The sequence below is a fragment of the Stegodyphus dumicola genome, chromosome 7 (genome assembly GCF_044657685.1).
Source record: "Stegodyphus dumicola isolate Sdum_Otavi_A_Nest chromosome 7, ASM4465768v1".
NCBI classification, from domain to species: Eukaryota; Metazoa; Arthropoda; class Arachnida; order Araneae; family Eresidae; genus Stegodyphus; species Stegodyphus dumicola.
Window position 1 is genome coordinate 31,852,183 of NC_140774.1, and position 25,988 is coordinate 31,878,170.

Below are 25,988 nucleotides of genomic sequence, written 5' to 3' on the forward strand. Positions count from 1 at the left end.
ATTCTATGAATTCGCTCAATTTGTCCGTTACCTCTTGGAATACCGGTAGTAATTTTGACATGTTCTATTCCTTCTTCAGTACAATAAGCTGAAAATTCTTTCGATGTAAAGGCACTACCTCGATCTGAAATGATTCTGGCTGGATTTCCAAATACAGTCTGTTGTTGCTTCAATTTTGAAATAACTTCTTGCGTAGTTGGTGATTTCACTGAATAGAACCAAGTAAATTTCGTAAAAGCGTCGACAACAGTTAGAATGTGTTGGTATCTCTTGTTCGTCGATGGAAGAGGTCCAATAAAGTCGATATGATACGTATTCAAGGGAACGTTTTCTTTCGGTACAGGATGAAGAAATCCTTCTGCTTTTCCTTGCTTCTTGTTGTACAGTATACATTCTATACAGTTAGCAATTACTTTTTCAACTTTGCATTTCAGTCTGGGAATATAGAATTCTTGCTCTACAGCATTCACAGTTTTATCTACAGCAAAGTGACCTTTTTTATGTACCTTCTGTATGATTTCATTCTGTAAGGATTCTGGCACTACTAGAAGATCTTTACCATTTTCAAATTTGTACAAAATATCATTTCTCACGAAGAATCCATTTTCTTCTCCCTTCTCAACTAAATTCTTGATTAACTTCACATGTTCATCTTCATTCTGTTGTTGTACTAACCGAATCTTCTCAGTTACATCGGATGTGTATGATGTTAAAATTAAAGCATTTCTACTTAAAGCATCAGCATGTTTCATTTGGCTTCCTGAACGATGTACAATTTCGTAATCGAATTCTTCAATAAACATTGCCCATCTCGCAATTTTAGGAGTTAAATCTTTCTTATCTAAAGTTTTCTGAAAAGCACTACAATCAGTTACAATTTTGAATTTAGTCCCTAACAAATAGTTTCGAAATTTCTTCAGAGCTTCTATTACTGCAAGGGCTTCTAATTCGTAACTACAGAGTTTCTCTTGCTGCGGTGAAGTCTTCTTACTCATATACTGGATTGGGTGATAATTACCATCATCAGACAATTGGAGTAATACCGCACCAAAGCCTTGACTACTAGCATCAGTATGAAGTTCTAATGGATATCCTTGCCTAAATATGTGTAGAACAGGTGCCTGAGAGAGAATTTCTTTTAATCTGCAAAAAGCTTCCTGTTGTTCGGAATCGAACTTAAAACCAATACCTTTTCTAAGTAAGTCACTAAGAGGTTTAGCTATTTTAGCATACTGAGGAATGAATTTACGAAAATAACCTGTTAGTCCTAAAAAGCTTTGTAGTTGTTTACAGTTACGCGGTTGTGGAAAGTTTCGAACAGCAACAGTTTTGGAAGGCGATGGTCGAATAGTTCCATTTTCAATTACATGTCCCAAAAATTCAATTTTACGTTTTAAGAATTGGCACTTTTTTAAATTTATTTGTAACCCATACTCCGAAGCAGTTCTGAATACTCTTTCTAATTTGTCTAAACATTCAACTTCATCATTAGCCGGTATGACTATATCATCCATATAAATAATTAGTACACCTTCATTTAACAAGTCACGAAATACTGAATAAATATACCTTTGAAAAACATTTGGACTAATACATAAACCAAAAGGAGCTTTAAGAAATTCGTAGATACCATTATGTGTTACAAATGCGGTATATTTGGTGCAATTTTCGTCTATGTCTACATGGAAAAAGCCATTTTTCAAATCTAGTGTCGTGAAGACTTTTGACTGTTCTAAGCGATCAAGTACTTCCGGAATTAAAGGTAGTGGAAATTTGTCTTTAATAATCTTCTTATTTAATTTCCGATAATCTATACATAAACGTTTCGAATTATTACGCTTGTTACACAAAACAATAGGCGCCGAATAATTAGAATTGCTAGGCTTTATTATGCCCTCTTTCAACCATTCCTTAATTTGATCGTCAACAATTTTTTGTTCCGCGAAAGACATGTATCTTCTATTTTGACAGACAGGAATGTCATCGCATAAATTTATTTGCATCTTGAAGTCAGATTGTCTATTTTTCCGAGGCTGGTACGAATTAATTAAATGACACAGTCTTTCTTTATGTTCTGCATTTGAAATATGCGATAAATCAATCTCGTTGACAGAAATAGCATCCACCAGATGTGAAAGGTAATTAAACGTCGCGCTACTTCCGCTTTCGGGACTTTTGTTTACATTAACAGAGACGCCAGACGATTGCGAAGGATTATAAACATTCTTCAATGAGACAGCAATATTCAAATTTCCCATAACGCAACGAACGTTAGAATTTCGATATGACTCAGCAGTTATCAAGTTTACATTACTTTTATTCCGATGAGAAATTATTTGAAGGCCATTCTCGGTAAAAGAGAAGTTAAACTGATTCAATACATCTAAACCTAATACAATTTGATTACATAATGACTTAACAACATAAATTTTCGTACGAAGTAAAAAACTATCAATTGAAATATCAGAAATAAAAAAGCCGATAGGGTACGTTTGTTTTGATTCAATTCCGTTTAATGTGATATCACTACAATTTAAATTAGGAGAACCAATCTGCTTGTATAACTCTACGCTGCATATCGTTATATCTGTACCAGTGTCAACTAAACTATCAACTAAATGATTATTTATCTCTACAGTCTTCATAATTCTATCCTTGTCACAAATTCGTTGTAATAAAGCTGCTTGATGTGTCTCGGTGGTCTGATCTGGACAGTCCGTTGAATAATGCCCGAACTTCTTAGATTTTATACATTTTACACCCTTTGATTTGTTTACACAATGCTTAGAATAATGCCCAAATTCCTGGCAATTAAAACATTTGACCTTATTAACGTTAGATTGATTTCGGTTTGATGACGAAAGCTTACTTCTATCTTTAACTTGAGTGTCTACTTTCGGTTTCGGATTTTTAAACTTATCATTGTCCGATCTCATTTTATCATAAATTTTAAGCCTTTGTTTAAATTCAGATATTGTTTCGCAACCATATAATATCGTTTTCCTAACCACAGAATCGGGAATACCATCAATAACATATTTAATTAATGAAGCATCTTCAATGTTACCTCGCGAACACATTTCTTTCATTTTCAAAAAATACTCATCTAAAGATTCATTAGGCATTAATTTACGTTTACATAACATTTCATGCAACTCAGCAGAATTAAAAGCTTTACCATATTCAGATTTCAAAAGCTTTTTTTAACTTACACCAGTCATTAACTTTAGGTTCACTCTGAATAAATAGTTTCGCTTTACCTTTTAATGATCTTTTAGCAAAAACTAATTTATGCAAATAACTCAATTTCAAAGAGTTTATAACATCTTCAAATTCATCAATCCATTTATCAACATTTTCATATGCATTACCAGAAAAAGGATTAACAATACTTTCAATATCAGAAAAACTAAGATGAGGTTTAAAATGATCTTGAATTGGAAGCTGCATACTGTTATTTACTTGAGATTCGTTAAAACCAGGATTGTCTCTTTGATTATCATCAAGCATTACTTCAGAAATTTTATTAATAGTTTCATCTTCAATATCACTATTTTCTTCATGCAAAATATTTTCAAATAATACAGATAAATCACATAGGTAAGAGACAATTCGGGTTACGACTTCCGTTTTTAAACCTTCTGAATTTATGCATAGTACATTGCAAATTTTAATTAACTCATTCAAAGTAAAACTATGCTGCACTGCATCTATTTTCTTATTAAATTCTTCAGAATCTGGTTTAAATATAAAGCCAGAAAATTCACGTAATCTTTTCCGGTTATTTCGATCTCCATCAGTATTAAAAATAAGCTTATGCAAACTTTTGATTTCAGAACTTTTACTGTTCTTTAAAGCTGCTTCCAATTCTGGAATTTCTACTAACTTCATATTGGAAAGAAAGTTTTGTAATTACCCGACAGATGATCGTTGTCAATTGGGTAATCCACACTTTATACGAGTAATCCAATAAATCGAATAACTTTCACTCAGTAGTTCAAAAGACAGTTCTACTACTCGCACATTTTGGAATTCGAGGCCGCACGGTTGGTCGCCATATTTTTTTGTAGAATTTGACTTGATTCACAGCATGAGATCACGAAGTAATATTTAAATGGTTTATTTAATAGAAAGAAATAAAAGTAAATAAAAAAAGTATATAAAGATGAAGTTAACGGTATGCAGGATTAACATAATGATGTAAAGGCATAACATCGAAAGCACAATATAAGTTTATAAACTCTTGAAGACGTGTGAGCCGTCTGCTCACGTCTGCCCTCCACTCTCGACCAGGTCTCAGCGCTGTCTGGGATGATTCTTACTGCGCTGGGCTGTGATGGTATACTGATGACGTCATAACGGGCAATTCTCATTCAGCATTGGACGGTATGATTTCCCACATGTATTAACTTTTTGTTATGCATATCAATAAGCGCAATGTTATGCATATCAATATCTGCCCTAAAACAGCTCGATCGGCTTTAACGATTATAACAAAAAAATGGAATGACCTACTCGGCCCTAAATCCAGAGTTAAAATTTTGAAATCGAAAGTGGACATTATTGTTACATTTGCAGCACACAATTTAAAATAATTACATATTTTATGGTTTGATCATGCCGGAACGATAGATATGTCAGCACCGCTGTCCACAAGAAAAAGTAAACTGGTTATTTTATGTAACAAATAATCGGTATTTAGGGCAATCTTTTGTTTCATCTGCAGGACCTGCCGTCTAGCTGATTGCTAAGCGGAGTTTTTGGACGCCTTCCGCCTACAAGGGCTTTTACATTTATTAGGGTAACATTTATCACCAAATTTAAAATGATAGTAGCAGTATGATCCATTAGGATTATATTTTTTCTTCTTGCTTAGATTAAAATGAGAGGGTCGATATTTATTTCCACACTGTCTGCGATTACACACTGTCTGCGACACAAGATTTAGTTCCGAAATTTATTTTTTCTAAGTTAGAGATTTTATCAAGCACAGTATTCATTATAGAAGTATATGCAAAAGCAGAATAAATTTCTGTGGTTGTGTTCATTTCAAATATTTTATCCGCCATTATCGATAAATTTTGATTGCAAATTTTCATTACTTGCAATCAAAATATTTTAATGGATTCTGGCATTTTGCCAAGCCATAAGGTTCACAAAGCTTTATCCCTAATATTTGTTCCAGCAAATGATTGCATTTTATGCAATTATCTTGCTATTATCTATTATCTATTACATTACACAGTTCCAATTTAAACAACCTCTGTAGTGATCTCAAGAACTCAGAATTACTGATTTTTAGAAGAGCAACTCTTATACTGTCATATTAACCTGACGTTACCCAAATAAAGAGTGGCTAAGCCCCAATATGCCCAGTTCTTATTCTGATCCTCCAGCAGGACAGTTTCTCCGAGAAAGGTTTATTTTTGTAATGTTTGACAAATTGCTGCCTTAATTGCTGTAGATTTTCTTAGCGATATCTCCCTCTCAACTATTCTTTCATTCTCTGGAGATATTTCGCTCTTCTCCGTATATTTTTCTTATTCACACAATCAATGTTCCACACACGAGACTATGGAGTTTCATGCAGAAATTTTCAGGAGTCAAAGGCGATCTTCAATATCGTCAGACAATTCCATATCGTCAGACACGACTATAACAAATTTCAAACTTCCAAAAACTACTTTTAGGAATGATTAACTTTTATAGAAGATATTTAAAAGATTCAGCTAATACCCAAGTTGCTTTAAATGAATATTTAAAAGGTTCAGCAAGAAAAGATCGAAGGGAAATCCCATGAATAGAAGAAGCAAAGAAGTCATCTGAAAAATGAAAGGAAGATTTAGCCTATTCTGCTTTATTAACTCTCCCACTCCAGATCTAACATTAACTTTATGTACAGATGCCTCTAATTTTTCAATTGGATCTGTTCTACAGCAACATGAAGACGAATAACCAATAGCATTCTATTCCAAAACGTTAAGCGATAGTGTCACTTAACGTTTTGGAATATGACAGGGCAAGAATATAAAAAAGCACATATGACAGGGAAATTTAAAGTAATTTTATGAATTTTGTATTTAGCTAGCTAATGTTAATAGAATTATAATTAAAATTGTTTTATTTCCCCTGCAAGGCGAGACGTGTTTTAAGAGAAAGCTATGCCAGAAAAGTAAAAATATAGGACCACGTGCATTTAACATTGTATAAATGGATATCTCTTTAATTTATATTGAAATTGTATAAATGTAATTGACTACTATGTTATCTGTAAACGTAATTTCATCCTCTTGTTGGTTTCCAAAAATCTCGAGAAGCAGAAAATGCTAGAACTATTTCGCGCGGCCGGTAAAAAGGCAGAGAGAGAACGTCTCAGCTTAGTTGTTTAGTTTGCTGGTGTTATTATTGTTGATCGCATTAGCTTTCTCTGCGCTGTGGATTGCGTTCTATTTAACGTTTTAGTATTTTGAAGGATAACTACTGATTATTATCGCGTGGCATTGTGAACACTTGTACGGATATCTCTGAGGAAAATTCCAGCGTTCTATTATACTTCTTTTGATAAGAATAAATTTTATTAACCTTTTAATGGACTAGTGCATTCACTCTATCATGAACTCGTACACACGCAACAGTATCCATCTTTCCATCAAACAATTTAAATATATGTTAGAAGGACGACAATTTACGATATTCGTAGATAACAAGCTACTTATATTTGAATTTATATGGAAACACTTATATTTGAATTTATATGGAAACACTTATTTTGAATTTATATGGAAATACTCTCTCATATTCTGCATGTGTATTGAATATTCTGCATGTATGTTTCCATGTAGAATGTGTATAACACTGCTAACTAATCCACATCCTACTTCTTAGAAACTAGACATTCTAACCTCAGAAATACACCCTACATTCGATTCTCAGCCTTGAGATGCTAATTCTAGTGAAAATTAACTTAAGTGTTGGCTGACGCATAATTTTTATAAAACCACTGGTGGAGGAAAAAAAAATAATTACTTAAAAATAAATAAATATATTACGCCCAGATGAGCGTTTTCTAACGTTTGGTGTGTTACCTTTTAAATATCTTGTTGTTCGCACTTAAGCCATAAAATTCAATTCAACAGCAATATCACAAAATATTTAAAAAGAGTATATCTTCAGTATTTCCGATACACAGTCTCCAGGGCTCGAAATATATATATACATATATATATATATATATATATATTTTCCCTATACAGTGTTGCCGTTGCTCACTTTGAAGTCATTGAGCTCCTTAATCAAAAATTCGTTAATGTTTTGCAAAATAGGAAATAGTTAATAAAACGAATTCCAAATTTGGACTTCCATATGCCATATTCGAGTGGAGGACTATGTTATTTAAAATTTGTTGGCTCTCTGTACCCTGTACTGTTATTTTTTCACAATACGAGAAACATTCATGCAGATTCTTCATTACTTAATTTCTTTAAATATAATGCAGGGCTCTGATATTTGGTAGAAACAATCTGAAAAGTGAAACGCCGTTTTACAGTGGACGACGCAAAATTAACTTCTGCTAAAAAATAATTATTAAAAACAGGAATTAGAAACTGTTTGTGATCCTTAAGAGACATAAATTTTTATAGCATGTGCTGCCATCTAGTATCTTGAATGAAAAGTAGAAACTCCTTTTTCAATCGATTGGAATTTATTTTAGAAGAAATTTTAATATTGGCGTATATTAAAATCTCTGTTTACACAGTTTCTCATTAGTTTCTAACAGTTTTTCTTATCTTAGTATTTTAAATGCGAGTAGAAATTTTATGTCTAAATGAAATATATTGATCTTTGATTTTTGATTTGATATGTTTGATTTTGGGCAGCTCATTTTTGAACAGCTTTCCCGAAATGTAAGGAAGGTTGACGTTCGAATAACTCATTTTTTAAAAGCTTAAAAATACATGTGCGATACACCAGGAGATTTAGTACGGGTATGAGTGAAGTGAATGGTCTTGATACTCTTTTCTTGTTCCATTTTTTCCCAGGAAATTAACAGTGGAATTGGACGTGTGGCTGGTTCTTTTGTTCCCGATTTACGGTTTATTGATGGATTGTGGGCAGAGCTTGAATTGCGCCGGAGCCTGGCTCCGGTACTTCTTAGTTTTTGGGATAAATCATAATTCTAGTCGGAGGGCACCTGAGCCTTCTGGCGCATCTTCTACGTAACTGAACAACAATTTTAGTAGAAATTTTATCTCGAAAATTTTATTTTTTGCAATAAAATTATATTATAGATCGCTTATTAAATTAAAATTTATCTCTTAACATTTTATTTAATTACTTTAATCTTTAATTATTTAACTATTTTAATAATATTAATTAATTAATTGTATTTTATTAAATAATAATCATTAATTAAATAACAATTCACAAACATTAATTATTAAAATTAATTAAATAATTAAATTTGTAATAATTAACTATTTAATTTTAAAATTATTAATGATTTTAATAGTAATTTTATTTATTCATTTAATTTTATTCCTCTTTGCTGACGGTCGTCCAAAGGGCTCTGGCATTTCTAATTTTAGAAATTAAGCTCTGATTGTGGGCAGAGCCTAAATTGCGCCGGAGCGCACATTTTGTTAAATTTTAATTTTAATTATTAATTTGATTATTTAATGATTTTAATAATTCATTGTTTAACTTTCATTTACTTTAATCATCGATTATTTAATTGTTTTAATAACTAATTATTTAATTATTAATAATTAGATTAGTCATTTTATTTATTTATTTATTTGTTCTTGTTCCATTTTCCTGACGGTCTTCCACAGGGCTCCGGCACTTCTAATTTTAGATAGTAAGCCCTGATTGTGGGCAAAGAAACTTATTTCATATTTGAAAACTATGTATAAATTATGTTCCTGATAATATATACGGATTTGTTCCCCCTCTCTTTATTTTTAATTTGCCGCCGTATGAAAAATTAGCAACAATCATTAATCCCTTCGGAAAACTGTCTTTATAATCTTTGAACCATGTTTTAAGATATTTCATCCTCTTTGATGATAATAAATGGACTATTTTTATTGCAGTCATTTAAATACACCCATTAAAACATTCATCTATAGTGACAAAATTTTTTCATTTTTGTCCGATAAATGTTTTTCATACAGAATTCTGGCCCACCAGCGACCGAGCGGTAAAGACGCTGAACACTGGTAGTTCGGTCCGAGGTTCGAATCACGCGAACGGGCTGTTTTCGTGATTTTCCCCATGTGTAACATGTATACGAGCCAGTTTCCCTTAGAAAGTCCTCCACAAAGGCATCCCTCCTTGTGCTTTGCCATAATCGAATAATCCAATCCAATCCATACAGAATTCTGCAGTGCGTTGTGCGTTCGGCGATATGTTGGGATTAAAGACGATGCACATTATGTTTTTTAGCCTTTTTGAGATTCAAATCAGCATTAATCGCTAATTCAAATCAGCTTTGTTTACAGTTGACACTAAGTACGTTAATGATTTTGCACCTTTCCTTTGACTTGGCGGATTTCTTTCAACATTAAAAATCTCATCTTTGCAATATTCGAAACATTCTGTTTTTCCCTTAGATATGTATTCGGAAACCTTTTCCGTTTGAAGCCAAACGTTGACGTTTTTTTTTCCTTTCTTGTTGACAATATTACCTATCATAGCTTTCCGTCATCTCATCCATCACTGCCACTTTAGTTATCAATGTATAGTTTAACTCTCATTTCTGCCTGCCAATTTCCATTTGCCAGTTCGAACAGCTATCATACTCTAGTCGTTTACCGGCGACGCTCTGCGCTTGTTTCATATTTAACCGCTAATGGCCAAGAGCATCACTATCTGCAGGTTAAAACTGCGGTTATTCCTGAATAGCTCATGAATGATGAGTGGTCAAATGATCAAGGTAATAACTCGGTAAATATCGGAGAATTATCGAAGTTTTTAACTGTGCTAACTGAGAAGGAAGAATGCAATTAAAAAACAGTTCAATTAATTAATGAATAATCATACATGTCTGACGCAACATCTTTCATAGTAAATGCACATAATGCAGTTTGTAACAAAAATGTGTTGATAATCTGAACCGGGCAAAAGAAGAATGGTCGTAAAGTATATAAATTAAAAACGAACACCTTTTAAGTATAAAAACAACAATGAAGCGTTCAGAAAGTATATGTCGTGTTTATTAACCAATTATAAAAATGATACTGATATAGAATCCAACTTCAGTAAGCCGAAAGTGAAAAATCCCGATTAAAAAAATGGTTTGATACAGAGAAAATCAGTATTAATTTTAGGTAATTTCCATCCATCGAAATTCGTCGAAGATCTTTTGTACAATATTTCAAAGACAGTGTCAAGTTTATTTGTAATAATATATTTAGAAAGAAAGTTAACGCTCCGCAGCAGTTGCAGGTTGTGTAATATTTGTAATGCATTTTCTTCCTCCTTTCCGCATGACTTCGCAGTGTAACATGTTCGGCTTGCATCGGGAGACCCGGTGTTCGAATCCCGGTGAGAGCATTGCTCATTTCCCATGTCTCCTGCTTCAAATAAACCTAATGAGTCTACAAGTTGATAGTCTATAGTGGATGGATGAGGTACATGGAACACTTATAAAACATTTCAGACATCGTCATATTCAGATGCAAGAGGTAAAAGGCCATTTTTCTTTTCTGAACAATCCGAATATTATTTGGGAAAGCGCTAATCAAAATCACGTATTTGTATTGTATAAAGAAAATAGAAAGGGAAAAAAAAAAAAGGGAAATTTCAGAAACATTCTGGTTTAATATTCAACTTTTAAAAGCATTCTGGACGTATGCAGATGCTGTGCATTCTAGACGTATGCACCTCAATAAATAAAAATTAAGTGTCACTTTAATTAAACCTTGAAAATAAAAACGTTGAAATATAGGTTTTCTGTGTTTGCGAAATACCCACTTTGTTACCCGGCTAGGAGTTCTCAGTTTTTTTATTCTTATATGTTGTTAAATTGTGCATTTTTTGCTTTAAAAGTGATTGAATTATGTTGTTCTTATATTTAGGTTAAGGTTTTTATGCTTTTGTTAACCTGCGTGCAATAGTTGTAGAATTATGAACAGTTTAAAAGTTTAAGTGGTGCTAAGCCTAATAAAGGCCGCCATTTGTTTTCACTTGAAACTCTTATTTGGAATTCTGAATGAAATCAGTTGGTGCACTAAATGCAGTGTCTTTTGCCCAGTGGAGCCAAAAGCAAGCTTTCAGTTTTATGCAATTGCCAGCTTTTGCATAGAAACTCTAATTTTAATTGTAAAAAATCGTTTTTTAAACTGTTTTTAACTATATGTGGTGATTTATTATTTATTTATTTATTTATTTATTAATATTTTGTTCTTTGGAATTTCTTAATGAAGATGCTTTGAGTTTTTTTTTATCTATTTTTTGCCTTGCCGCGAAGTTAGAACTGAATTCATCGAATGAGAAATATATCTCTAATGAAATTCGAGGAAATAAGTTAATTTTATTATATTTTAAATATGTCACTAAAAGTAAATATGAAGTAGTTAAGTATGAAAAGTAGTTTTTAAATACGAAAATAGCTTTTTTTTTCCTCCTTGTTGCCCGTAACTATTGTAAAATTATAGCAATTTGGCTAGCTTGAGTTAGTGAACTTGATATGCCTGCAGGCGGACATTTTATTATCTCCAAATTGCCTGCAGAGAAACTTATACCTGCTTCAGGGTGCAATGAACTGTAAATACCAGTTGATTGATTCAACAGTATAGAACTTCGTTGTCGAATCCTTAATTGCCTTAACAAAGGACCAAACTTCATATAAAAACACTATGTTTTGACTTGACAGCTTTATCCAATAACCAAATTTTTTAGTCAGAAATTTTTCTCATGTGAAAACATTTTATGTTCTAAATCTCCCAGTATAATTCGTGTTTCCTACAGATTTCATCAAAATTCTTTATATATATCTTGTCACAATTGTTTTGAATATTCTTTAAATTTTGGAAACCAGATTATATTACCTTGTCGTACGAAACGAAAATGATATTTTTAATAATGGGCGACTTGGTAAATCCGTCGTTATTCTTATTTTGGAAGGTGATTTTAGTCCTGAGAAGCCATTTTTAACAGTAGTCAAGTTTCCCTAATTATAGCCTGTCATCATGTTCAGCATGAAATAGCAGTTACTTCCTCTCTACTAATTTTTTTTTCTCTTTGCCTGTTGGATTTTGTGATGTGTAACGAAGGTACTGTCGACGTGGGCAGGATTTGAAAAACAAATATTTGCCAATTCCATGTCCATCTTTTAGCGAGGATTAACAAAAAAAGCAGTTTTATGGCATAAATATTTCGATATGCAGCTTAATGAGTAATAAATAACTCTACCGGAAAGTCAAGAATACCATTTTAAAACATTGTTGTGATAGATTGTTGCAGAATTTTTTTTTTTCCATGGAAAAAACTACGAACAATCACATAGTTTTCATTTTACAGGATGATTGCGAAAGACATGCTTTATGCTGATAAATTCGGCTCATTATTGTGCGGAAAAGTAATTTTTTTTTTCTGTTTGTCCGTATTTAACTACTATGGTGCAGACCCAAATATTCTATTTTAGCTAATGACATATCTTTCTCTCTTCTTAGGCATTTTTGCGTCGATCATGAAACTGGCAAACGTCTCGCCAAACTTGCGCCAATCATCCCTACGGAAGATGGAAAGAACAGATCGCTGTATAATTAGTTAGGTAATTAGGTAATCAACAGATGCAAGTTATATAGCATTAAATACTTAAAAATAAATATGAAATTAGACTTACGCCAATCATTCCAGCACAAGCTCGGATAGAATAGATTCTTTTTATTCATTTATGAAATCAACACATAAAGCCGCCCAACGTGGTAATGGTTAGTGATTCTGATTACCGTACCGATGGACTCGTGTTCTGATCTTGGAGAAGGCATGGATATAGTAAATGTAGAGTATCTTTGCGGCATGGCGACACTCTAAATATAAGGCAAGCCGAAAGTCTTCTAGTGTGGCTTGGTGATAGGGAAAGAAGGTTGGGAGATTGAGAAGGAACTGCGCAAGGTCGTACTGTCAAACCAGACAGTACGACCTCAAACTGACCTCAAACCCAAATCTCTCAGCAAACACTGACGCAATTTTGTCCTTCTTGCTATGATAAAATTCGTCCGCTTGTTCAGATTAGGTCAGACAAGTGAAATTAGTTAGAATCACAACAGATAATTGGCTTGTCGAGAACTGATCAATGTTACATGACATCGAGACGAAGATCTTATGGAGTTTCGCTTATTCATTGTTGGCACTAAATTTCCTTGGGTTGGTGACAGTTCTTATTTTCATAAAAATATGTAAGTACATGTTTTTATATAATATAATATGCAAGTAACAAAAAATATTTAAGTCGTACCAATTCGTTTTCTTTTTGTAGCATATAGCACGCAATCGCTAAGCTATGAATCGCAGGACCTACAGCAGGAGGATCACCAGAAATTTTAGCAGTTTTGATATTTCTTTAACTTATTATAATAATTTTACAATTAACAAATGTTTTAACACAATGTATCTAAAATTACATAAAGATAAATCAGATAAAGAAAAAACCTAATGTGTACACCACATGACTTCCTTGTACGGAATATTAAATTATACACATTTTTTCTTGCATTTCATTTAAACTTATTGGATTGAATTAAATCTACTTCGCCGACAGCGCATAAACCACTATAGAATAAATGCATTCTTTAAAATTCACTCTAGTATTTGTTTACCATAGCGACACTCCGGCACTAGATTCACTTAACAGTATTATATTTCGTTCATATTATAACTCATAATGCACAAAATTTATATCATTTAAAGAATAGAACTATCTAATCGTTGCCACATGTTCTATTCAAATACTATTATAAAGCTAGAACGACGTATAAAAGAAATTAAGCAAGCAAAACAAAAAAGAAACAGTTTTTCACAGACGATTGAGTATTTCTCATTCCATTAATTCAGTTCTCACTTCGCAAGAAGGCAAAAATACGTAAAAACTCAAAATATCTATATTAAAAATTACGAAGTAAATCTTAAACAATTATTTCCTCGAAAAAATTCCAGAAAGGATTAAGCATGATTTAATTGGCAATAATAAATGAAGGCGTTATCTTTGTTGTTGCGAAACTACGTTTCTCTAGATTGGCAACAAATCCACTAGTCTACTGTTTCAAATGTAAACAAACAATGGCCGCCATCAAGAAAAGGATTAGGCTTAGCGGCACTTAAAAACTTTAAAATTGTTGATAATTCTAAATATTGCATGGATATTATAATATATATAATATCCATGCAATATTTAGAATCCATGCAATATTTAGAATAATAGGACTATAAATATTGCATGGAGATTTACTAAAGGCATAAAAACCTTAACCGGAAGATAAAAACAACATAATTCAATCATTTTTAAAGCAAAAAATGTACAATTTACAAACATATAAGAGTAAAGAAACTGAGATCACTGAGCCGGGTAACAGAGTGGATATATATATAAATATATTTATATACGTTAGGTGCGGCCGATTGCAACCTAAATACGAGATGCACATCTACATGTTATAGCAGTCCTATATACAAAATTTCAACGTTCTGAGGCTACTCGTTTTTGAGCTATGCGAGATACGCACGTACATACGTTCGTACAGACGCCACGAAAAATTCTCTTTAGAATTCATTTTAAAGCAGTTTTATAATTTTTTTGGAGAAAAAGAGTCTTTTATTCTGTCCTTACGTACAGATATCACGCAAAAACATCGTTAAGTTGCATTCGATAGCGGTCAAAATGGATATTTTCGTTGAAATATGCTGCCTGAAACTTTTCTCGATTACAATACTTCCTTTTTACTTCGTACAAGGAAGTAAAAACGGAAACGTTCCGACGCATCCTTTTTATAATATAACGTTCATTTTACTTGCTTTGCACGTGACGCTGTTATTTCCTCTGTTATTTATTTAAAATTTTCCCATTCTTCTATGTCTGAAAATTAGAAATTAAAGTTAAGGACCTAAAATTTTTCGACGTTCATGTTAAATGCATTTCTAAAGTTCCAGATTTGTTAAAATACATCAATTATTCTGTTTCGATCGCTTTTTAATGGACACATTTTAGAAAGGAGCGTTGAGAAAGATTCACGTTAGACTAACACATGACCATTTGGATTAATGCAACTACTTTACTAGTATAACGAAAAAAAAAAAAAAATTAAATAAATAGTATGAATTGCTACTCGTGAACTATTAGAATGCTATGAGTGAGTAAGTAACACATTAAATTAGGAAACATTAAAATTATTTTTCTCTATGGCTAATATTTGAAAAATTGGTTAATCACAAATTTACCCGGCGTTGCGTTTAAAATATAATTCAGTATGGGCATTATATTTTAAACGCAACGCCGAGTATAGTAATGAAAGGAAGATAATAAAAATAATACTAAAAATTTACAGTATTGGGTGAACTTGTTACAACTATCGCCCATAGATGGCAGCACAGAGACTTTCTTGTCATTCGTGGAAAACTAAAAAAGCGAAAAACAGGAGAATAAGTAGTTCCAACTTGGTAAGAATTAACTGAATTGTCAGAGTGCTGAAAGTCAGAAGTAAACGCCAGCGAAGCCTGATGTTCATTAGACCTGTTCGTAGGTATGCTGTACCCAGTCTCTTCAAGTATGCTGTGTCAGTCTGGGCAACAGCACCGAAATTCCTTCGAAAGAAAGTAGACACGTTTTGAAAAACAGGGTCATACATATGTAATCAACACTCCATGGTTCATTAGAAATATACATATTCGTTCAGAGATGAAAATTGTAAATACTCTTGATTTCATACTGAGAACAGTGAACAACCTTTTTAAAGAGAGGAAATTTGTCAATACAGCCACCTAGCTAACCTAGTGGAGTATGAACTTGCGCTGGATAACCTACTCACTAAGCGAGATGTGCTTGTATACATTCCATTTAGACCAGTGGTCTCAGATTGGCGGCCTCATGCTTCATACGAAACAGTTACACGCGGCTCGAGAATGCCTTTCTCTTAAATTAATTAGCATTGTTATGACATTAATTATTATGAATAAATTTGATAAAAGGTTTATCATTTTAGCGATTTGAAGTTCAATTTTAAATTTCTTTCATTACCAATTTTAAATTTTAAGTTTCTTTCATTCATTTAAATTCATTAAATTTCTTACCATTGAAAACGAATGCGAGTAACGACCCAGAAAAATCTCCAAATGGAGTTGATTAATTTACAGTGTCATTTAACTCTTATTTAAAGCTTTAAAGGTTCAAATTTGATTCACGTTTTTTCATACTTATCAAAAGATTTAAATACAATAAATTACGAATTTTTTCAGTGAGAATAATCGCTTTGTTTGGAAGTAATTACATATATGTGAATAGTTTTTTTTTTAGTTAAAAATTAATGACCTTAAAATACATATTGACCGATGCACACCCACAGTTCGTGATGACGGACGATAGTTTCTAGTAATTTTTCTTCAGGATTACATAATTTATCAAAATCGAAATATGATGATGGCAGTACTAAGAAATAAAGAAGTTTAAAATTATTTACATTCAAATATATGTATTTTTTCTGTATGCGTCAAAAATTGAATAAATAAAGAGAAGGGGTTACGATTACTTATTATCAAGTTTTGTTCCAGTGGGAATTTTTTCGTAATTTGTTTAGTTTAAAGTAACTTATTTAGTGTTTAGAATTGCTTGAAATAAATGTTAGTCTGAAAATTTCATAATTAGTTGTCAATGCGTTTGAATTATGAAGCGTAACCTACACGAATTCCTTTCAGATCCCAACTTGTAGATTTCAGACAGAAAGGAAATATAGATTCAAATTTTTCTTTTGCGTCGTTATTATTACCGGTTATCTGTATTTTAACAAACATTTAGTACATAAAAATTTTTAAGTTAGTTAAAAAATTTATTTTGTTAAAATCTTTTCATTTTTTCGCCCCTTCATCTGCTTTCATATCATGCATTCAGCCCACATGCAATCTGAGTTTGAGACACTGCTTTATAGTTGACTGTACGACTTTGCCCACTTCCATCATAGTTTTGAAGGGAAATATCCCAAGGGACGGGAACAAGGTTCTCCCACCACAACATGCACTGAATGTACGAATGTCTTAATTATCTCGTATATGTGAGGTATATACGAATGTGGTGGCGTAGTAGGTGGCTAAAGAGGAGGCTTGAAGTCATGGCCGAATAAAATATTCTTTTTCATTTTGATTGACACATATTTACAAGCCATCACGGATGAATTTGGGCAATAAGCGCTATTATTCTAGAACTTAACATTTCTTAGATGTGATAAGAAGAGAAGCAGTCTAGCTAGACATAGAAGCAGAGAGAAAGCGATATAATAAAGTCGAAAAGTTTTACGCGAATATTAGCGGTCTTGCCGATTTAACATGTTTAATTTCTATACAAAACAATTCTTCAGTAGAACAGTTTTAAAATAAATTTTACACATCCAAATGAACGCAGTCTGCTCGCTCTTTCTTGACTACATTTCTACCTTTTTACATTTTATAACATTACGATTTCTGAAACAGAAAGGTGAGCTACGACATGTTAACTGCACAGGAAGCGAGAGTAGGAATGGGACACATTCAAAATGAGAGCCTGAGTTAGAAGTTCAAAAGTCATGGTTTCGCAGTGTTCCCCATGAATGTTAGTAAACGATTTCAGTTTCGTTTGAAATCTTATTCGCTGAAGTAGTTATGTAAGTGTCTGCATCAGTATTGTTATGTAATGGTCATATGATACGGATTAATTTGAAAAATGATGCAGTTTAAAGAGATTTATTATAAGCTACTGCTAGTTTTAAGTCAGAAAAGGGGAACAGCGAAATTAAAGTGGAGAGTTAAGGGACTATTGTAAATTAAAATTAAAATTTGCTTTGCACAGTTACCCCCTCTTCACTGAAATATTTTCGAAATGTTGGTGGCGAAAAACATGCATGAAGAAGCTCACAGTCATGATGGGTTATAACGTTTCTTTTTGATTTCTTGTTAGACAAACACTTTAATAAGCCTGCATAAATAAATGGGCAAGCTAGGCTCTTATTCTTAAAAACTACATCAGTGCCGATAATGTTTTCTAATACAATCTAAGTAGCAAGCGTTAGCAGTTGGCAGGACAGTTGTGAAATCGAAAATATCATATGAAAAAATGAAAGCTTAGAACAGAGAAAACAGGTTATATTTCGCAATCAATTAATTTCGGTCAGCTTCATTTGGATTGGATAATATTCAGGCTTCAAACATGATTATTTGCTAAAGTCTTATATAAGTTATCTACGTTATGAGCTTTATATAAGTGTCAAATGATGGCTATTCATTTTGATATGACGCAATTTAGAGTGGTTTGCGCAATACTACAAATACTATTTTTAGGATGGAAGAGGGAAATATCCAAATTAAAGTGAAGAGTTAAATACTCTTGGAAATTAAAATTAATATTTTGATTTACATGTTTTTTACATTTACAAACATATGTATATATGTGTGTGATGATTCGGGAATACGCAGACATGAAATGCTGAAGCATGAAGCAGTAATTGGAGACGCAGCATATTTAACAATAAGCAATAGTGGCAGATTAAAATAATCTTTTTATTGTGCTTAAAACACTTCGATTCAACACATGAATCGTGCCCGTTTCACAATATTTACATTTCTGATATCTTTGCCGTAAGAGAAGAGCAGCGTAGTAGCAATTCAGTTAGGCCGAGTAGCAGAAGCGAAGTGTGTTGTGTTTAGGATGAAATCTTATTTCAGAGCGGGTTAGTTTCAGTTTCGATACATTTTGATTGCATAATTAAATAAAGCTCTAAAATTATTATTGGTTGTTTGAAAATATCTGATAAGATATCATCATTTCGGCTTCCCTCTATCTTGAATCTCGCCTGTTCTTATCGTTTTCTATAGTTACTTTGTAAGGTATTTCTCCCACCTTCCTAGCGTGCCATCGTGGTGTAGTGGTTCTGCACGCTGGGCGCGTATTCCAGAAGTCCGCGGTTCGATTCCTGGCGAAGGCGTTGCTAATTTTTCATCCCTTCTGCTTCCAAAAATTACCTAATGTCTCTAAAACTTCTCAGTTCTTAAATCATTCAGTGATGCTGGAGTTGCGCCATCTACAACTTGCAAGTCATCGCTGCTGTCCCACTATTGTCATCATCTTCATCACTCATCAGTCTGTCTCCCCTCTTACAAAGATCTTCTGAACAATCAAGAGCGTTAGTCTTTGAAGCTCTTCACTATAAATGCTTTATCAGCAAAGCCCACGAACACAAAAGCAAATCAATTAGTAAGACGAAAACAAACAATACGTGGACGAATTTCATGTATTGGAATTTTAACGTTTAAGGCAGCTCGTTTTCTGAACGTTTAAAGGAAAGGGAAAATTATATGAATATTTACAACCAAATTTCAGAACCTTGAACTAAAAGGCTGGGGGGGGGGAATACACAAGGGAGTAAATACGGTGTATATGACGTGGTTTCTGATTTACATATGCAACATGTCTATTTTTGTTTGTATAATAAACCATAATCTGGTGATAACATCTAAAAACAGCAAGTATTTCTGGGGATGTAAATAATAATCGATTTTGAACATCATCTTTCTAATATGATGACTTCTATAGCAGTTCGTCAAAAATTCATCTTCGTATATGGGTGGTCTTTTGTCAATACATTACAATTTGTATTTCCTAATTTAGTTTTCGATTTTGATGTTAGAAATATCTTCAGTACAAAGTTTTCTGAACTACTGCGCTACGTAACAATAAACTACTAAGACACTTATCACCCATGCGGCCTGGCAAGCTTTGTCATTGGGTGAGACATAAGATCTTTAAATATCTCTCCTGTTTGGCTTGTTAAATAGCCAGTTTCCAGCATGTTATCATTCGATATGACAAAGTGATCTTTTCGTTTAACTTTCAAACTGTAACTCTACTACTCAAGAAGCTGAATTATTTAAAAGCATAAATATATTTTTTAATTAGTTCAATATTTATTTGACTTTTAATAATGTATTTAATTGACAAAAGATAAAGTGTACTAAGCACATTTTAATTTATAAAATATCCCATTGATGATTTTATAGAGTATGACCTTTTTTGGTAGCATAAACTAGTTCACACTCCAAACAGAATTAGAGCGAATTTTGTTAATGTGTCTGAAGTTAACGATAGGTTAAAAGGTTGTGAAGGGTAAAAAAATCTTTTTATTAAATCAGAACTTTAATAATCAGAACTGTAACACTTCTCATGTTAACAGGATCGATTACCACTTGTGGAGATGTAACTTAAAGTAACAGTCAGATTCAAAAGTTAAACTGATCTGCATTCTCGTGAGGAAATGGACTAAATAGTAAATGTTTAAATTATAATGACTGGTTAATTAAAATGATAATAGCCCTACAAATTTATGACTATTTGAAGGCCTTATTGCTGTTAATAAAATATAATTCTAATACGATATATTACATATCTCAACATAGAAACATTTGGGCGTGTATTCCTCCCCATTTTTATTACTTTTAAATTAATATACACAAACATGTTTTTTACGAATTACTAAATTTATAGGAATACAATTATTTTATGCCCTACATAAATATTGGACTTTTTTCTTTTTTAACTGGGAAAACACAAATTTATGATGCGGATCAAAAAGCTGGATTATATGTAATCCCAACTTTCGCATACATTTTCATTTCTTTAACATATTGAACAATTATTTCATTTAAATAAAAATGTTATTCAGGTAGACCAAATAAAATTACAAGCACATTCTTTTTCAAATTTTTCATGTATGTAATACCACTCTTGAAAGAATTCTCTTGTACATATACTAATTATTGCAAGAATTAAATTCCTTCAATCAATCGTCTGTCTCCTCTGAAATCAGAAACATCTCTAGACTGTTGTCATTAATCATATACTTGTATTTTCTGTTTATAAAAGTGCCATTCAAAAGGTTCCTTCTCCATCAATCATTTCTTTCCAGTTTCTCACGCCATCGTAGACAAAACAGAAAACGAAATTTGATGGTTTCTTTTCTTATTTTCGCACGTAACTGTAACTAAGCCTAGATTGGAAAGTTATGCCGAAGAATTTTTAAAACTATATTTTTACTGGATAGAAATGTTTCTCTTTTTCATCTCTCAGAAAAAACGAGTCGAGAACTTTTAATACCAATTTAATACTAATTTCTCTTGGTTAATATTCAGGTTCTTTTTTATTTCCATGAAACTTTCTGCCTTAAAAAATTCATTAGATATGTATATCATCCTAACATGCCTATCTAATTACATAATTTATGTTGTAGAGTTATTAGGTTATTTTTAAAGCAGGAATGATGAAAAATGAGCAACATGCTCGCTGGGAATCGATCCACGGATGTCTGGAATACGCGCCCAGCGTGCAGACCACTTCACTACAAAGCATGCTAAGAAGATAGGAGAGAAATACCTTATATATTCCCCCCTTTTAAAGGGCGACTGGGGTTTTTAGGGGACCCAATCGCCAAATCCTGGGTGTGGAGAATCATCATCCACAACCCTTTTAGTTCGGGCGCCACTGTAAAGACATTAGGATTTTTTTTTTTGGAAGCAGGAGATGGGAAAAATAAGCAAAGCCCTTGCCGGGAATCGAACAACGGACCTGTGGAATACGCGCCCAGCGTGCAGACCACTACACTACGAAGACATGCTAAGAAGGCGGGAGAAATACCTTATAATGTGAGCTATTAATCATGAGCCATTCACTACGACAGTTTCAGTCACGTGATACGTTTTAGCAAAAATATACAAAGTATAAACTTTGATATGAAATCTTTAAAAAGAAAACTTCACTTAGCATAAGGTGACCACAGGTCCCGAATTGCGTAGGACAGTCCCGTATTCCAGTGCACTCTCGGGTTATATCCCGGGAAATATTAGACTTTGGTAAATATTCCCAAATTTTGTAAATACAGCTCTCGTGAATTTCATTAATACTGATCTATGTACATCAAGATTTTTTTACAGGAATAAGAAATATTTCTATTTATCGTATTATCTAGATATACGTTTTAGGGACTGGCGATGTCCCCCAAAAAGATAAGTTTGTAGAAGAATTATAGTCGAGTGATTAAGGCCGCTAACATTTTGAGTTCGATTCTAGGTCAACAGTCTCATGCACTGGAAATAAAATTTTTTTTTTTTTTTTTTTTTCCTATACAACGTTGCCATTACTCGCTTTGAAATTGTTGAGTTTGCTAATCAAAAATTCATTAAAGTTTTACAGAATTTGAAATCGATAATAAAACAAATTCCAGTTTCAAATTTGAGGTTCCAAATTTCCATATTCGCAGTAAGATTACGTCATTCAAAATTTCGATGACTGTAGATATCTTAGTTTTTTAACAATGCGAGAAACATACATACATTTATGCAGATTGTTCATTATTTAATTTCTTCAAATATAATGCAGGACTCTAACATTTGGTGGCAACAGTTTGAAAAGTGAAACGGACAGTCAGATTCGACGCAAAATCGCAAAATGAAAACAATAGTCCTTCAGGGACAAAGCCTCTTTGGACTAACCATTTTAGTTTTTAGAAACAAATCAAATAAGGCATGTTTAAACATTGAGAAAAAATTCAAACTACTTGGAAAATTAATGAAAACTGATTTCCAGTATTTTTAAAGCCCAAAAGAGACTATTAGTCTCGAAATGAGATTTTGCTTTGGTTCACTATAAATGGTTACCACTTTTCAAATTGTTGCCACTAAATATTATCGCCCTGTATTACTTTGAAAGAAATTAAATATTGAAGACTCTGCATGCATATATGTATGTTCCTAGCATTGTAAAAAAGCGCTGGTGCCCATCAAATTTGGTATAGCTTAGTCCTCCATCCGAACACTGTCCACTTTGAGGTCCAAAATTTAAATTTCGAATTTGTTTTTAGCCCGAAGGGCTATTAGTCTCAAAACGGTATTTTGCGTCGTTTAAATTTCTGTGTTAATTCACTTTTCAAACTGTTGCCACCAAATATTATAGCCATGCATTTTATTTAAAGAAACTAAATAATGAAGAATCTGCATGAATGTTTCTCAAACTGTAGAAAAGCAACGGTACCTAGATGCATCAAATTTTGAATAACATAGTCCTCCAACCGAACATGGGCACATGCACATGGAAGACCGAATTTTGAATTTCAAATTTGTTTTATTATCTATTTCAAATTTTATAAAACTTTGACGAATTTTTGATAAACAAACTCAAAGATTTCAAAGCGAAAAATAGCAACACCTTTCGTAAAAAAATTTTACCTCCAGCGCGCGGGACTGTATATCGGAAATTCTAAAGATATGTTGTTCTAAAGAATATTTTGTGATGTTGCTTTTGAATTGAATTTTATGTGGTTTAAGTGCGAAGAACATGATGTTTAATAAATGTAACACTCAAAACGTTAAAAAAGCGCTCTTTTGGGTGTCATATAAAATCTTAAAGCTTTCAAATTTTCTTGTTTTAATATTTGTATTTCATATTTTATAAAACTTTAATGAATTTTTCATTTGCAAACTCAACGATTTGAAAGTGAGTAGTGTCGATATTGTTCAAAACAAAAATTCTTATCTTCTTCAGCTCGTGAGACTGTTGCCATTCCGGAACATTTAAGATATTATAAAATATCAAAGATAACAAATTCGGCTGATAAGTAACATAACAAGCTCGACTCTATGAAAGCAAAATGTTGCCGCTCCCGGAAATAAAATACTTTTATCTTCCACTCTCCAGCGTGTTGCCATTCAATAAAGCCTAAGATACTTTCAAATTAAATTTGGAGGTTATTGAGTAATAAACCAAGCGATTTAAGAGCAATAATAATTTTTAAAGGAGTAATATAGTGAATGTAAATGTATGTAATATATATGTATAATATATGTATGATGTATATGTAAATATTTTGTAATTTTGTTGTTGAATGGAATTTTATATGGTGTAATTACAAAAAACGCGATATTTAAGAAATGAGGTTATCACATAAAAAGTCAACAACAAAAAGAAAAAAACATTTTTTGTTAGCCGTCTTAACTAAGAAAGCTGAATATTGATATGATAAACAGAGAAAAGATTGAAAATACATAAAAATGTATGCCAAAACTTAACGGGAATTGCAAACCGAATGCAGCTTTTAAATTAAAAAATTTTGTCATTTTATTTTTGAAATCGACGTGGCGTAAGTATAAAGAAAATGATATTTAATACTAAAGCTAAAAAGACAAAAAAAGGGGTGTTTAGTAGAAATAAGTGCAAGAGCAGACTGGTCGATTGTTAGCTCAACGAGAGAGTGTAAAAGACCTTAACAAACCTGTAATGGCTTCGTGGTATAATAAAACACCATTTAACAAGATGAAACGAACATTTATTAAAAATATGGTTCAAAGCATAATAGTAAACTCAGAGCAGTACGTGGCTCTTACAGCATAGCGAAATCTATATATCCTTCCTCTTCTGAGGCTAACATGCAACTCACCTGAAATACATTAACCTTTCTTGGAGAAGAGCTACACGCGCCAAGCACGCTCTGTTGATCGCCAAACAGTCGCCAGATACTACAAAACCCTTTTGAGGAACCGCTAAAAATGTTAAACCTTTTAGATTTCCCCTCCCTTTTTTTGTTGTTTGTTTCTCTGATCGTATGTTATTAACTAATGAAGACTTATTTTTTAAAGTAGGCATATATTCGTACAGTGACATGCTTACATTTACCTTAAAATGGATATTTACAACTGCACTGAAAAATATTAAGATGATGCTTCTATTTATTTTCATTTCCAGGCCTGTTCATTTTCACAGCCTCATGCCAACCATGAGTTAGTTTAGAAGACTGGAAAAACTTTATAATGCAGAAGTAAAAGATGACTGTTCAAAAGGACGTTGTACAATGGTTTAGTCATGAGTCGTTGGCAAAGATCTTGACATCTGGGGTGCTAGAACTAATTTATTCAACTTTATCTCGATTTGTTTGAGAGAGAGAATGTAAGCATCTTCTATCCCTTTTCCCAACCTTTTGAAAGGACTTTCGAATTTTTTTATTTAAAGAGATAAATTTATTTTATCTAATCTTATTTATCCCGATTTCGCGAAGATATGCTTATCCGTAGTTTGAACCCGAACCTCAACATCGTAATAGCCGGCCTTCGCTAATTCCCCGGACATTCAGCTTTTCCTATGACTGCCCAAATATCCAAACATTAGTGATAAGAAAAAGATCTTAATAATGTCAAAAACGTGTTCAAGTAAAAATGAATTACATGGTCGACCGAATTTTGAATACATGGTCGATAACTCAAATTACTCAAATTTAGAGGAGAGATTTGTCCGATTTGTCTGAAATGTAACAATGACCAGGCTTCTCTGCCACATATTCCTAGGTGTCTGGGTTTGTAATACGACGACTTGGTTGAGTTTCCTATGCTAGTCTATGACTTTTTGAAGGTGAATAACGTACATTGCACAGGATGGTTCAAATGTCCAGCAGATCAGATTTTCAAAAATAGTGGATAAATTCCAAAATGGATATTAATGACAAATTTTTCGAAAGATGGCGTTCTTATACATTTACAATTAAGATATCATTTAAAATTTCAGTTGAAGTTTATGTCTGGAAAGTCCTCTCGATGGTAGGGGGAAACCGGGTGGGAGACCGACGGACTCCCCACCGGGTGCTCTCCATCAAAATTGGGGGCGGATTTAAGCAAAGTCAAACTGTCACCTGTATAGTGTTCAAGGCTCTTGCCAACAGCAAGCGCAATCTTCCACTTCTTGCCTCCATGAATTTCGTGGACTTGTTCTGATGTTA